Source organism: Rattus norvegicus, chromosome 19 (assembly GCF_021556685.1).
Source record: "Rattus norvegicus strain SHRSP/BbbUtx chromosome 19, alternate assembly SHRSP_T2T, whole genome shotgun sequence".
Taxonomy (NCBI): Eukaryota; Metazoa; Chordata; class Mammalia; order Rodentia; family Muridae; genus Rattus; species Rattus norvegicus.
Window position 1 is genome coordinate 5519255 of NC_141552.1, and position 10968 is coordinate 5530222.

At 40.1% G+C, this 10968-nt stretch overlaps 1 pseudogene; it reads left to right on the top strand.

Moving 5' to 3' along the window:
- The first annotated feature begins 3360 nt into the window (after positions 1 to 3360).
- On the top strand, positions 3361 to 3542 carry LOC134483673 (metallothionein-1X-like; annotated as a pseudogene).
- The last annotated feature ends 7426 nt before the right edge of the window (positions 3543 to 10968 follow it).

Below are 10968 nucleotides of genomic sequence, written 5' to 3' on the forward strand. Positions count from 1 at the left end.
GTTTCAAAATAGCCAACTTATGAAATTTTGTCCTCACAGAGTAGTTAAATTCTCCCAATCTCCTGAAAAATCACCCTGTGTATTCATGCAAAGAAGAGAGTGTTCAGTATCCTGACAAGAAATGAACAATATGTTAAATATGGAACAGTGAGAAGCATTGCTGTGTTTGAATGGGATCCTTCCAGCTTCCAGTTGCCCATATTGATCTATAGAAGTGTTATCCTATAAAAGGATCTAATCAAGGAGTTTTGTCACAGACTCTACCTTTGGCCAAAGTAAGACAGAATTCCTCCACATATGAGGGCCCATGACAGAGATCTCATCCAATACAGACATCTCTGTGTTAAAAAATGTTTGCTTTCAGAATTTTGAGAAATGTAACATTGTTGTTTATAAATGCAGTTTTTATGCTTCTGTTATAGTAACATAACTGATTTCAACAGGTATGAATGATCAGGTTTTACATATCTCATAAAATTGTAACTTCAGGTACCTTAGATTACTAGTAATCAATTTCCATGTTTCATATATGTATTAAAATACCTTTATTGGCAATATTTGCCATGAACCCCCTTCTCATTTTGATTCAATTGTTTTAGTGTATAGAAAATTATATACTTGATAACTCCTCTATTTTAAATCATTGCTTAAATATATATTGCTGTATTAGCTAGTATTCAGCCACCATAATGAAATCTGGAAAACAGACTACTCTAGTTAAAAAAAAAAAAAAGACATCTACCTAGCCCAAAGTTCAAGGGATCACAGGTATGTTACTACAATCAGATTATCTCTAGAGAAGAATTGATTGGAGATAGGATAACAGTGGTGGGAACATATATAGAAGAGAAGAATCATTTCACCAAGCAAGAAGCCAGACAGAGATTCTGCGATGAGGCTTATTTTACTGAAATGGTTCTTACAAGAACACAGTGCCTAGTGAGAACTGTTTTAATCCCTGCCAAAAACACAACCTTTCACAATGTAGTTCCTAGCTCATTAAAGCACCAATAGTCTTGATGAAGAAGCACCAAGGACCAAGACTATAAAACATGTACTGTTGGGGGAAAACTGCATTAAACCAGAAAAGTTATCATACTAGGATTTTGTTGCTGTGAGGAGAAACCATGACCATGGCAATTTTTTTTTATTTTTACTTTTTTTTTCTCCATCTTTATTCAATTGGGTATTTCTTAATTTACTTTTCAATTGTTATTACCTTTCCCGGTTTCCATGCCAACATCCCCCCTAACCCCTCCAACTCCCCTTCAATGTGGGTGTTCCCCTCCCTATCCTCCCCCCATTACCGCCCTCCCCACAACAATCACGTTCACTGGGGGTTCAGTCTTGGCAGGACCCAGGGCTTCCCATTTCACTAGTGCCCTTACTAGGCTATTCATTGCTACCTATGCATTTGGAGTCCATGTATACATGGACTTTGGGTAGTGGCTTAGTTCCTGGAGCTCTGGTTGGTTGGCATTGTTGTTCATATGGGGTCTCTCTCAAGCCCCTTCAAGCTCTTTCAGTCCTTTCTCTGATTCCTTCAGCAGGAGTCCCGTTCTCAGATCAGTGGTTTGCTGCTGGCATTCGCCTCTGTATTTGCTGTATTCTGGCTGTGTCTCTCAGGAGAGATCTATATCCGGTACCTGTCAGCCTGCACTTCTTTGCTTCATCCATCTTATCGAGTTTGGTGGCTGTATATGTATGGGCCACATGTGGGGCGGGCTCTGAATGGGCGTTCCTTCAGCCTCTGTTCTAAACTTTGCCTCCCTATTCCCTCCCAAGGGTATTCTCGTTCCCCTTTTAAAGAAGGAGTGCAGCATCCGCATTTTGGTTATCCTTCTTGAGTTTCATGTGTTCTGTGCATCTAGGGTAATTCGAGCATTTGGACTAATACCCACTTGTCAATGAGTGCATACCATGTGTGTTTTTCTGTGATTGGGTTACCTCGCTCAGGATAATATTTTCCAGTTCCATCCATTTGCCTATGAATTTCATAAAGTCATTGTATTTATTTTAAAGCTAAGTAGTATTCCATTGTGTAGATGTACTACATTTTCTGTATCCATTTCTCTGTTGAAGGGCATCTGGGTTCTTTCCAGCTTCTGGCTATTATAAATAAGGCTGCTATGAACATAGTGGTGCATGTGTCTTTGTTATTTGTTGGAGCATCTTTTGGGTATATGCATGGCAATTTTTTTAAAGGAAAATATTTAATTGTAACTGGCTTACTGTTTCTTCTTCCTCCTCCTCCTCCTCTTCCTCCTCTTCTTCCTCTTCCTCTTCCCCTTCCTTTCCTTCTCCTCTTACTCCTCCTCCTTCTTCCTCTTCTTCTTCTCCTCATTCTCCTTCTCCTTCTTCTCCTCCTTCTCCTACTTCTTCCCCTCCTCCTCCTTCTCCTTCTCCTTCTCCTCCTTCTCCTTCTCCTCCTCCTTCTTCTCCTTCTCCTCCTCCTTCTTCTTCTTCTCCTTCTCCTCCTACTTCTTCTTCATCATCACCACCACCACCACTACCACATCATCATCATGCTGAAAGCATTACACCATCCACCCAGATATACTGCCAGAAACAGAGATCAAAGATGTCCATCATTTTTGTAAATCTTTTTATTCATTTATGTTTCAAATGATAGTCCTTTTCCTGGTTATCCCTCCACAGACACCCCCATCTCATCTCTCCTTTCTCCTCCCCTTTGACTCTTTGAGGATACTCCTCCACCCACTTGTCCACTCCTGCCTTACTGGTCTAGCATCCCCCTATAGTGAGGCATCAAGTCTCCACAAAACTAATGGCCTCCACTCCCACCGATGCCAGATAAGGTAATCCTCTGCTACATATGTAGATGGAACCAATGACCCATCTAAGTATTTATTCTTTGGTTCGTGGTTTAAACTTTGGGAGCACTGAGTGGTCCAGTTAGTTGATATTGTTCTTCCTATGGGGTTGCAATTCCCTTCAGCACCTTCAGTCCTTCCCCTAGCTCTTCCATTGGAGTTCCAGGGCTTAGTGTGATAATTGGCTGTGAGTATCTGCATCTGTATTGATCAGTTGCTAGTAGAACTTCTCAGGGAACAGCTATACCAGGCTCCTGTCATCAAGAACTTCTTGGCATTAGCAATAGTGTCTGGGTTTTGTGTCTGCAGATGGGATGGATCCCTAGGTGGGGCAGCCTCTGAATGGCTTTACCTTCAGTCTCTGATCCATGTTTTGTCCCTGCATTTCCATTAGATAGGAACAATTCTGTTAGAATTTTTGAGATCGGTGGGTGGCCCCATCCCTCAACTGGTGGCCCTGCCTACCTACTGGAAGTTGTCTCTTCACACCCATCATTCCTGGACCTTCAACCACCTTCCACTCCCCATGGTCTGCTCCTGTTCCTCAGTTGGATCCTGCTCCTAAACCAGCTCCTAAAAGTGTAAAGAATGTGCAAATGTACCTCCTGCAAGGAAAACTGATGCTCTTGCTGCCCCTTGGGCTGTGCAAAGTGCTCCCAGGGATGCTTATGCAAAGAGACTTCAGACAAGTGCCTCTGCTATGCCTGAAGTGGGATCCCCACAACTGTGTGAGTAGAATATGTAGGAACCTAGAGTTTCTGACCCATTCTCCACATCTTTTTCTGTAAAACATGTAACTGATAATAAAAAAATGTTGACTTGAAAAGAAGAAAAGAAAAAAAATGAAAAAAAAATAAAAGTATCCATCTTGATCCACAGGCTGCAGAAGGGAAATAGGTAGCACAATGGTCATAACTTGACCATAGGAGACTCCATTGTCCTCTTCCACAGTCTCCTCCAACCAGATCACACCTACTCCAACAAGGCCACACCTCCTACTAGTGTCACTCTGTATTAGCCAAGCATTCAAACACCTGAGTTGGTGGAAGCCATTCCTATTTAAACCCCCAAATGGCCAAAGGGCAATGACCTTCATATTTATTATATGATATTATTATTGAAGAACATTTCCAGATTAATAAGTGAGAATTTTCCACAATGGAAGGGGATGAACTATGGGATCCCAGACATGAAGGAAAAATTCATAGAAATAAAGTTAGTGAATACATAGCTGATGAAAGGGCTGTGAAGGAAATGGATGGAAACACAGGTGAGGCACACACACACACACACACACACACACACACACACACACTCAACTCCAATGATGAGCCATTCCCTTTAAAACACAGCTGACAGGAGGACATGCAGCACTGGTTCATATTGAGCTACAGTTCCAGGCTTTGAATTTTCTCTGTAATCTGCTTAATGGCTGCTTTGCTGTTGCTTCACCATGTGCCATCACCCCAAGTGCATGTAGAGAATATGCAGTGTGGTCTCTGCCTTATACAAGTCTTCAGTATATCATCAAGACAAACTGTCAAGTACTTAAAAGTAACTACTTGGAACAATTAATGCAATGCTTTGGGGGAGGAGGGGGGAGGAGAGATGATAAATGGAGCAAGGAAAGGAAAGAAAAGCACACATGAAGAGAGGAAAATTAGAGGGGGGAAGATGGGAGGGAGGGAGGGAGGAGGCAAGGGAGATTTAGTCCCACAAAATAACTATATATGTGGGGAAAACCTCGAAGCTGAAAAGAAGTGCCTGACAGATTGTACCCCCAAGAGAGAAAGCACCTTCTCCAATTCCTCTTGACTCTTGCCTTGTAAAGATAAAGAGCCAATGGCTAGTTAAGCCTTATTGATGAGGACAGAATGAACCTTCACCTGCACATGCGCTCACTTAATCCTCCCCAAAATTCCCAATGGGTGAGAAGTGCTTTACAAACCAGCTATTTTCTTCTGAATGCTATCATTATGGGCCAATTTATTTGAAAGTGTTTCCTAAAAACATAACCCCCTAACTAATAGGAATCTGCTTGTCAATACGGAAATCCTCTGGCGGCCATTCAGCAGTGCTGCAGACACACAATGCACGCATCCATGCTCTGCTTTCTTGTCTGATGCCACTTTTGAAAATAAATAAAATTCATTTATATAGAATGTTTCACTGTTTGGATAAAATGAATGGCTCTGTCCTAGGAATTATTACAGTTGTTGTTGGTTAGTACATTTTGTTGGGGATATTGAAAGACATAGGAAAAGTAGAAACGCTATTGTCCTTTAACTCACCCCAAGGCTACAGTCATGAGTACAAATCTTTAGAGCGTTTGCTGCTTACCCTTACACGGTTCAAGGAACCTACTTAAGAAGCACATATCTGTGTATACAACTTCTCACTCACTGTATTTTTCATTTTGATTGATTTTTATATTTCTCTTCTGAACTTTATGACTTTTAGATAAAATGAGCTTGGCACTGACCCCTTGATATTAAAGAAGGTACTGAATACGTGCTCTTAAGGGAAAATTGGATCCGTGATGTGACTCTCGTTATTTAATGTCAGGTAGTCACAACTTCTTCAGACTAGCTTTTCTTAAGACTCTGAAACTGGGCTGCTAATGAGAATTCAGTTTGGATGTTCAGTACACTGCTATTAACAAGGCTTTATAAAGTCTACGATAGGCTTTTTCCACACATAAATTTCTAATACTGGAGTATGGTTTATTTGCAAATAAAATAATAAAAATACTGACATTTGCTAAAATATGCTTGTAGTTCAGTTAACTGCCATACTAGTGTCAACCTCCTGGGACAGGTGCTGTATTAATATTACATGGTGAAAGCCAATACCAATGGTAGATTTTAAGAGAAGGGGACATGAAATGTGGATTTTTATTTTTGATTTACTATAACCAAGTCCCCAAAGAAATTGACTCATAAAAATCAACCTCTTACTTATCCCACAGGTTCAGAAGCATAAAACACAATACTGTTCCAGCTTGATTCTGGTGAGGCTTGAAAGTGTTAATGTTTCATGGAAAGTAGGCATAAAGTTATTGAGAAGAAGAAGGAAGGAGAGAAAGATGTGGGACTGGGAGGAACATAGAGAGAGGAACATAATCACCTTAGAATCACACCCCAATGGTTCCAGCCTGACATTTTTTAAATTAACTTCATTTTTTATGTTTTAAATTTTTGACAATTTTATACATAAGCATAGTATACGATGATCAGATTCTCATTACTCTCCCATTACTCTCAAAAAATTGAAAATTTGTGTTGAATTTTCAAACTGAATACACTGGGTCTTAGAGGAGATATAAATTTTAAGATCTGATTTTAATATCTCCTCTTGCTTAAATTTGATTTTGTCATAGAATATCTTCTTTATTGGTTTAATTTGTTCTTTTTTTAAATCTATGACATAGGAGACAATATCCTGAATGGAACACTTATACCGCAGACATGAGGAACAAACCATAAATGAGACCTCATGAAACTGAGACAGTTATATAAGGCAAAGGAAAACATTACCAGGACGAAATGGCAGCCTACAGATGGGGAAAAGATCTTTACCAGTTCCACATCTGACATAGAGCTGGTATCCAAAGTATATAAAGAATACAAGAAATTACACATCACCAAACCAAATAGTCCAATTAAAAATGGGCTACATATCTAAACAGAATTCTCAATAGAGAAATTTCAAGTGGCTGGGAAATGCTTAAAATTGTTTTCAACATCCTTAGCCATCAGGGAAGTGCATATCAAAATGGTTCTGTGGTTCCTTGTTACACCATTCAAGACGCCTACAATCAGCTCATGCTGATGAGGATGTGGAGTAAGTAGAACAATCTCCATTGTTGGTGGGGGTGCAGACTGAAACAGCTACTATAGAAATCAATATGGCATTTCTCTGAAAAATTTCAATGAATTTACCTCAATAACCAGCTATACCACTCCTGGACATATACCCAGAGGAGACTCTATACTAAAACAAAAACACCTGTTTAATTATGTTCATATCAGCTTTATTCATGATAGCCAGAAATTGAATACAACTTAGTTTCCCCTTAACCAAGGAATGGATATAGAAAATGTGTTATATATAAACAATGGGATATTACTCAGCTCCTAGAAATTAACATTATGAAAATTTCAGGCAAATGTATGTAATCAGAAAAAAATAGTTTTGAGTGAGAAAACCCAGGTCCAGAATGATTAATATAGTACATACTCTCTTATACGTTGATACTAGCTATAAATTAAAAGATTATTATGCTATAATCCATGGACCCAGAGAGGCTAAATAACAAGGTTGTCTCAAAGGGGTGTATGTATGCATGAATCTCCCTGGGAAAGTAAAGTAAAGAGATAACAGAAGCAGATTGGGGACTGGTGGGGATCAAAGCAAGATAGACCATGCCAGGAGAGGATGAAGAGAGTACTGTGATGACTGGATTTAGGGGATCATTTTGGGGATGACTGGTTCAGTGGAAACTCCCAGGAACCTCTGAGGGTGACCCTAGCTAGGACTTCCAGTAATGGGTGATACAGAACCTGAATTGGCCATCTTTTGTAACCAGACAAGGCATCTAGCAGAGGGATTGAGACACCAACCTAGGCACAAAATCTTTAACCCATAATTTTCCCTGCCTGCAAGTTGTACTGTGGTAAAGGCGCCACATAGTTTATGGGAGTGTCCAACCGAAGACTAGCCCAGTTTGAGTCCCATGCCATCAAACAGTGCCTATGGTTCATACTGTCTGCAGGGTCAGAAACCAGACTGAATAGCCCAGAGACCTAGGATAGAACCAAATATAACTGGAAAAAGAAAAGTCAATGAGATGATTCCTAATAATACTTGGCTATATTGATATAATGAAAAGACTTAATCCTGCAAATGATGAATCTGGATGCAGAGACTCATAGTCAAACCTAAGAAAGAGCTCAGAGATCTTGCAGTAGAAGGAGAGAAAAAATTGTAGGAGCCAGAGGGTCAAGGACACCACAAGATAACCTACATAATCAACTAATCTGGGCTACTGACAGTCATGGACCAAGTCTAGTTGTGACCGGGACATAAATATGTCATATATGATATGATTGTATAGCTTTGTCTCCATGTGTGACTCCTTGCAGTGAAAATGGAGGCTGTCTCTGACTTTTTTTGCCTTCTTTTGGGACACTTTTTCTCATACTACATTGCCTTGTCTACCATTAATATGAGCGAGGTACCTAGTTTTACTATAATTTCATATGCCATATTTGGGAAACTTGCCCTTTTCTGAAGAAAAATGAAGGAGGAGTGTATTGGTGGGGGAAGGGAGATGACTGGGTGAAAAACTGGAAAAGAGGTGGTAGGGAAAACTGCAAACAGCATGTAATACATGAGATAATTTTTTCTTCAGTCTCCTAATTCCCTAAACATTTACCACATGGTTGGACATTGTGTTACTGACTCCAGAAAGAGATTTAAACCTTACTTGGCTCCCTACTGTTCTCTACAGTGCCTCCCCAGCAAGCTGCTCAGTCCTACTGATCTCAAGATCACCACTCAGATATATTGGCTAAATACATGATTGGTCTAAGTACCTCTGGTATTATAAATACGAATCTGCTCACAATTAAAATTCATTGGAGTTAAATCTGCTGCTTATCACTGTTGTATGTAACTTTTTAATGTTTACTGGTATATGAGTAGTGTGCAAAGTGTTTGGCTTTGTAGTATTTTCCTATAATTATATTTTGTGTTTTAGCCATATTCATCCTTATTGACTTCTCTACCCATTTACTGTCCTGCTTTCCTTACTCCACCCCTTTTTACATAAATATACCCTTCAGTTCTTCAACTTTCATGCTATACATATATGTATATGTATATTAGTGTGAGTATATATACATTATTATTCTACATATATTTTAGATTACTATATCTGGTGTTCATTGTCAGATAGTGTGTGCTAACATATCAAGGCAGATATGCAAGTTTTTTTTTTTTTTGGTTCTTTTTTTTCGGAGCTGGGGACCGAACCCAGGGCCTTGTGCTTGGTCCTCACGTGAGCGCTCTACCACTGAGCTAAATCCCCAGCCCCGCAAGTTTTGATACATATATACTCACGCATAGGAAAAAGTGTGTGAGAGAGGGGGAACATAATCCTATTTGAGGGCACACCTCAATGACTTAAGTATCGATTAAAAAAAATCTTATTTCTTTTAATTAACCGACACTGTTTTTTAATTTTTGAGAGAGGGAGGATTAGTCATCTCTACAAATGAGTCAGTCCCAGATGACTCCTTCAATCCAAACTGATAGTTTGCAAACAAATAAACTCACAAGCAAAACAGTCAGCAGGTTAAATTTATGTATTCATATGTGCAAATATATAAAATTAAATTAAAGAAATAATCATGAACTTGAGAGGGAGAGAGACTATGAGGAGTTGCGGAGAGATGGGAATAGAGTTGAGATAGGATGAATCTGGAAGAAATTTAGGAAGGATAAAAAATCAAAATTATTTTCATTAAAAACATTAAAAATAAAGAAACAAATAAATAACTATAATTACAGAGTTGAGAGAAATGGAGTAAATTCTGTACTCAGGTATTAATCTTTCTTTTACTCATTATTTTTTTGTTCCTTCCCTTATTCACTTTACACTGAAGGCACCCTCCTCTCATTTCAGTTCCACTCTTTCAGATCTGTCCCCACATTACCCACTCCTCTCCTCCTCAGAGACAGGGAAGCCACATGGATAACAACAGGCACTGGCACATCTGATCACAGCAGCACCAAGTGCACCCTTTTCCGTTGAGCCAAAATGAGGCAACACAGCTAGGGCAAAAGGATCCAAAAGGATCCAGAGTCAGAGACAGCCCCTTCTTCAATTATCAGGGACCCACGTGAGGACCAAGCTGCACACCTGCTACATATATCTAGGAGACCTAGTCCCAGCCTGTGCCTGCTCTTTGCTTGGTAGTTTAGTTTCTGTGACCCCCCACTGATACAGGTTATTTTTTACAGTATGTCTTCATGTGATGCCCTTGACCCTATCAGGCTCCCTAAATCCCTCCCCAGCTCTTCCACAAGACTTCTGAGTTCTGCCCAACGCCTGACTGTGGGTCTCTACAGCTGTTTCCATGAGCTGCTGGGTGAAGCCTCTCTGAAGACTGTTATGCTAAGCTCCTGTCTGCAAGCACAGCAGAATATCAGTCATAGTGTCAGGGGTTGGTTCTCTTCCACGAAATGGGTGTCGAGTTGGGACACTCATTAGAGACCATTCCCTCAAATTCTGTTCAATCTTTATCCCTGCACAACTTGTAGGGAGGACAACGTTTGGGTCGACAGTTTTGGGAGTGGATTGGTGGGCCCTTGCTTCACTAGAATTCCCACCTGGCTACAGGAGGTACATGCTTTAGTCTCCATATCCCCAGCTGCTAGTGGTTACCTCATAGACTCCCAGGAGCTTTCCCTGTTCCAGGTCTACACCTCATCTAGAGATCACCCCCAACATATTTCTATTTTCTCCCCCACTCACTGTTCTTTTCTTTGCACACCTGATCCATTCTCCATCCCCCTCCTTGCCACATATCCCACTCAATTCCCTCCTTCTGTTTACTACTCATGTCTATTTTATGTCCACTTCAGAATGAGATCCAAGAATCCTCCCTTGGGCCCTCCTAGCTGCTTTGAGTCTGTGGCTTGTAGCATAGTTGCCCTGTACTATGTCTAATATCCACTTATAACTAAGTACCATGCTTGTCTTTTGGGTCTGGGTTACCTCACTCAGGACGATATTTTCTAGTTTCATCCATTTGCCTGCAAATTTCACGATGCCTTTGTTTTGAATTGCTGATGAGTATTTCATTGCACAAATGAACCACATTTTCTTTATTCATTCTTCAGGTACAGGACATCTAGATTGTTTCTAGTTTCTGTCTATGTGAGTAGAGCGGCTATGAACAAGTGTCCTTGTAGTATGGTGCAGTGTCTTTTGGGTATGTGCCCAAGCATGGTGATATGTCCAGTAGTTCTTTTACTGTTTGGGATTGGTATAACTATTGGTATTTTGGTTTTTCATACTATGTTAAGGATAGAAATGTAAATCAAAATGACCCTGAAATCCCACATC